This window comes from Cryptomeria japonica, chromosome 11, assembly GCF_030272615.1.
Source record: "Cryptomeria japonica chromosome 11, Sugi_1.0, whole genome shotgun sequence".
Lineage (NCBI taxonomy): Eukaryota > Viridiplantae > Streptophyta > Pinopsida > Cupressales > Cupressaceae > Cryptomeria > Cryptomeria japonica.
The window spans coordinates 357,251,610-357,257,609 of NC_081415.1; positions in this window are offsets into that span (position 1 = coordinate 357,251,610).

The window sequence follows — 6,000 nt, forward strand, 5'->3', positions numbered from 1 at the left end:
TACTGGAAGGAAAGGATCAAGAAGTGATCAAGAATACACACACTCTTGCTCAAGAAGCTCTTAAGATGCATCAAGTGGTTGAAGCCAACAGGAAGGATGAGCAAGAACCGGCAATAACAAAATTGGATGAAGTGTTTGATAATGAAGGAAACCTGGATACTAAACCTACAGACACTATTGATGTCGATGCTCTGGATGTAGAGGATGTTGCTCTAGATACACCATCAAAAGCAACAGGACAGGAGAAGCATGTAGAATAGGTAAATAAGGAGAAGAAAGCAAAGGAGGACAAAGAAAAGGAGAAGAGAAAGGAAGCGGAGAAGGAAAAGAAGAAGGATGAAGAGGAGAAAAGAAAGAAGGAAGAGGAAAAGAAGAAGGATGAAGAGGAGAAAATAAAGGAAGAGGAAAAGAAGAAGGATGAAGAGGAGAAAAGAAAGAAGGAAGAGGAAAAGAAGAAGGATGAAGAGGAGAAAAGAAAGAAGGAAGAGGAAAAGAAGAAGGATGAAGAGGAGAAGAGGAAGAAGGAAGAGGAGGAGAAGAAGAATGAAGAAGAAAAGAAGCGGAAAGATGAAGAAAAGAAAAAGGAAGAGGAGAAGAAGCAGCAAGAAGAGGAGCAGAGGAAAAAGGATGAAGAAGAAGAGAAGCAGAGGAAAGAAGAGAAAAGGAAAATGGAAGAAGAGGAAAAGAAAAAGACAGAAAAGGAAAAGTTAAGAGCTACAGAGAAAGATGAAGCGGCAAAAAGCATTCAGACGGAGACTCCAAAGGCAACCGGTAGTCAAGCCAAACCGGCTAACCTCACCAGTCCTATTGACCTCCAGTTTGCAAATGAAATGGAGCTACTACAAAGCATTAAGGTTGCTCAAGAATGCCTTGAAGTGTTAAGGAGGAAGAAGGAGCAAGATGTGATCCAAGTTGTGGTGGACACTCTTACCGGTTTGTTACCAGCACAAACCTCCCCAATACTGATTCATCATTGGCACAACTGAAGCTCCTATGCAGAGTAGTGGATGATCAGGTGCAGAGCCTAGAAGAGGTAGTAGAGGTAAATGCCAAGAAAGAGCATCAAAATGCTCTCAACATTGCCTTGGTAAAGAAGCTAAATGAGCTCTGGTCTGATCTGCAAAAAGCACAAAAAGACATAAGGAATGCTCTGGATGAGGGGAATCTACTACTGAGTAAGATTTGCCAACCCCATCTCTTCTATGATGATGTGCTTGTACAGAAGCAAAAGCTACAAACTGACTTGCAGTTATATATGAGCACCTTCAAGCTGCCGTATGACTCTTTTACAACTTATGGGCAAACCATTCACTGGTTTCATATCCAGTCTGCCAAAATAGAGTTGGAAATCAGCAACCAGACTCGATATTTGCAAGAACTCCAACTGGTTCTCCTCCCACACCTGCAGATACTTCAGAAATGTTATCTCAATATGGATGCCTTAACGATGACTCAAGAGATGAGCACAATTGACGCCATGGAAGAGCAGGTCTCCCAGATGTAGATAGAGAAAGAAGTGGCTACCTCCCTACTTGAGTCCTGGTCCTTATCTATGAAACAATTTTTGCAGGACTTCAAATCCGTTTTTGACAAGTTTTATTCTTTATTGTCATAAACTCTTATTCTTTTAATACTAATGAAACAGGGGTTGGTCTATAATATTTTGTTGTCATTGTTGGCAAAGGGGGAGAAGTATAAATTTTGAATGTTTTGATGTATACTTTCATGTTATTTCTGTTAAGAAGTAGTATACATTGTATTTTATGCAAAAGAGATAGTGTATATGCTTAGGGGGAGTAATTTTGATTATGGCATATTTTTGTTGTAAAACACTTAGATGTCAAAATTTCCTAAGTGTTGCCATCAATGCCAAAGGGGGAGATTGTTGGTATTTTTGATGATTATGTTGTGATTGTCATTTATGGACACACACTTGCATTGAGATCACTTTTATATGTATGAGTCATGCTCAACCGGCAATTGTTCCCAACCGGTATGATGCATTATAGTCCTTAGACTATTGGTGTTTTGCAGAAAGTGTTTACCGATCTGAAGCGGTATGCTGACCCCAAGCGGTTCGAGGATCTCAAGCTGTACAAAGGATCAAAGCGGCAGAACACATATTTCCCAGTCTTCATTTTGTCAAACAGACAACTAGTATTTTTCTTAAACCGATATTTTGTATGAACCGGTATTACTCTGAGATGAGTTACCAACCGACATTTTGTGATGAGTTACCATCCACCAATTGTTTGGCGGTGCCGACACTTCAACGGTGATTTTTGTGTCGTATTACAAAATACGTCTAGATGCATTGAACCTAGGAAATTGAAATGTAATCCTATTGGACCGACATGAAATCAGATTCCTTTATAAGGACATCATGTCTAGGGTTTTAGGTTGTTGCTAGGGTTTAAGGTGGTTGATGAGTTATAAAGAGTGTGAATGTGTTGAAGACTGAAGTAATGCTAGAATGCATTAGGAACAAGCTATCAAGGATCTAACCAAGCAATCTGTGCTATTTGCTAGATCACTCACTTGTTGATTACTCACATCTTCAACAAGTCTAAAGCCCTTAACCGGGTAGGCCCAAAAGCCTTTTGTAAATCCTCTAACAAGGTGGTTCACATCTGTGGATCTAAAATCCTCTAGCAAGGTAGTCTTTAATCGGACTTATCTCCTAACAGAGATTGAGATTCCTAACAGGATCTGTTTTGGTAAAGAACATTGTATGACCTTAACCGGTTTGGTTCCTATTCTACAAATAGTTACTTGTGAGTTCCATCTCACCATGGTTTTTCCCATTTGGGTTTCCACATCAAAATGTCTTGTGTTATGGTGTTTGTGCTTTTGTGGGTGAATGCACTATTTGCTATTTGGTTTGCATGTGTGCTAACTGGTTTGTCTGCTAAACTATTTTACTAGTTTATTGTTAGTCTAGCAAAGTGTTTAAGTACACTGTCTTTTGGCATACTAATTCACCCCCCCCCCCTCTTAGTATTCATCAAGAGAATGGTACAGTTGGCCAAGGGATCTATACGACTGGCATTTGTGACCTATTTCTTGTTGCAATCTCTAATCCAAATGCTCAGATTTGTCCTGTGCTATCAAGTTTGCAATTCTGATCCAAAATTCTAAATAATCTGACCCTCAATTTGGTTTGGAACAATTCCTTTTGAGTGTTGAAGTGAGATAATTGGCTGAGGTGTCGTCCAACTTGCCTGAACCAAGGGTTTTCGTCCTCAATTTGGGCCTCCAAGCTACTGAGACTGCTATGGCAAAATGTTGCAGAGAAAAATCAATAAAATCAATCACATAAGAATGCCTAATAATGATCCAAATCACACTTATGCCTTCCTCTCACAAATCGAACCCCTAATGACATCAAATTAAGATTCCAATGGAATCTTTCCTCTCCTCATAAGTTCGATCTGCTCAAGGGTCTTTAATTCATTAACATTGACCACCTTTTTAACAATTTACTTTTTCACCTAGGGGGTCGTGCCATGGGAAAAGTCAAAAGGTCATTTATTAAATTAAATAGTAACTTATAAGTTACTATATTAACTTTTTCTAATTTTAGAAAAAGTAACTTTATAACATAAAATTATAAAGTTTTATTATAAATGTTTCACCAAAGCAATTATGTCTAAGTAAATGTCCCCTTTAGCTAACCAATCATCTCCCAACATGGAATTTCACCTATGGAGATGGATTACAGTTGAAACTAAGCATTTGGATGCACCTAGAGAAGTGGGGACATTACACTCTCCCATGGAGCATGATGCTGCTAAGCCCTCTTAGACTTTTGTTCGTAGTCCCCACCTACGGTGAAACCAACTCGCATGTGAGAATAAGCATTGTCAACGCATAATGGTGCGAGAGTGTGAGGCTACCTTGAAGGCTACGGGTGAGTCGTCAATGTTGGCCCTTGCTCCTACTATTTATGTGCCTTATCTTTCTCTTGTTTCTTTTGTTGCCTCTGCACTTGCTTTGTCTTTCGTATTGCTACCACCCACTCTAGGGACTATGGATGATCCTTGCCCAAAAAGAGTACATGCCTTTATCGTTCTCTCCTTGGAGCCACCCTTATCACCACCTTTCTTGAAATTCCTTCATTCTCTCGCCCTATAGAAATGTTGCATACACAAGTTAGGTCCAGTGTGACCTTGTTTTCTTTGCATAATTCACAGCCTCCTCTACATCAAAGATTTCTTGGGGTACTCGAGCCCGTGATGGTTGATTTGAGGCCTCCACCTTCTTAGAAACCTAAGCGAAACTTGAGTAGGGCCTCGTGCCTAAGTTTTGTCATTGAAAGTAAGAAATGTTGATCTCTAAATCAGTTTCTTTGTTTGTTTTAGTGCTTTTTTATCTATCTTCATCGGTTTGTCTTGTTGAGGAAGTCTCGCCTTCTCTAAAAATTGTCTCTGCCCCTCTTCTAGAGGTTAGCGGTGTGACTCCCATCTTGATGCCTCGAGCTAAGTCACCTACCTCTTTTGCTAAGGGGTATTTGTTTGACTCCTTATAGGATATCTCGACATTGTCAACAATCTTCATATAATGACCCTTCCCTCTCAAGAGCTTCTTGACAATAATGTGGAAGATGCATTGTCCTTGGCTCTTGTTGTTGGTGTCATGCCCAATGTTGCCCTCACGGTTGTCCCTCTTCAGGCTCATCCTCCCTCCCTATATAATCAAGATTGGGAAGACAATGAAGTGATGGTTGAAGACCTATAGGATAATACCTTTCTTTCTTTATCTTTTAGATTAGGGTGTGCCTATTCGTGTTCCCCTATGCTTGCTTTATATGTTTTGTGCCCCTCTGGAGGATCCAATTTACTTCATTGCTACTTGGAAACAAGTGGTGATGACTATCTTTATGTGTTTGTGCTCTCTTGGAGGACCCGAGCTACTTTTTTGGTGCTCAAAAAAGGGGATTTTTTGTCATAACCTTCTATTTGTTAATCACCCTTCTTCTATTTTTCATATCTTGATTTTCATCCTCGGGGACAATGCAAAGCATTGGGGGCATTTAGGCTCTCTTCCATGTTGACTAGAATTTTTGTTTTCTATTTGTCTTCATGTACCTTCTTCATATGATCTAAAACCTCCAGGACCATGATGAGAACCGTGTATGTAGCTATACAAATAATCTATTTTCATTGTAGCAATTTCTTTAAACGTCAAATTATCGGATCCCTCTATCTCTCTATGCTTTGTGGACATTGTAGGTCTTATGTGTCATTTGTTGCAAGGTGGCATTCCATGAAGATATCTTTCTATGTTGAAGTGACACAATGTCTCTTCTCCTTAGAATGACATGTGCTTCATGCATACCATTTTAAGGGGGGGTTATCATATCTCTGCATTTTTCCATATCTGCATTTGCATCTTATATTATCTATCTAGTGATCTTATTATATGTTTCCTTTATGGGGGCCAATCTAGTTGATCTTTTTCCTTTTGTGGGGGTCAATCCACTAATCAATCTAATATCGCCTCATTTGACTATCTAGTATAATACAATTTGCTACCCATATCGACAAAATCTCTTTACTTTTATTATCTAAGTGATCATCACCCTAATGTATGGCTATCTAGCAAAACATGACTTGCTACCTATATTGATGAAATCTTGTTATCTCAATGTTTGATCATTTGATTTTTCTTCTGACATGTTTGTTTGTAGCTAACATGTTTTTGAAACAACTTAGCAGTATCTCATGAAGATTCAGGTCTCTTCCCTGGGGGCAACTTCCTATTGCTAAAGGATTTTGCTCCCCCTTTACATCTCACTAAAATTGTTTTAACTTTTTAATCTCTAATTTAGCTTCACATCTCGTGATAATGATATTCTCACTAAAGTGTGGAAAAATATAGTTTCATAAATAGCACCTTGTGCAATTCCATGCTACATAAGTGCCTTTTCTTTACATCGATTGTAGATCTTCTTCACCTTTTTATCCCTTTGTCTACATGGCTTTCTCTATCACCCGCTAT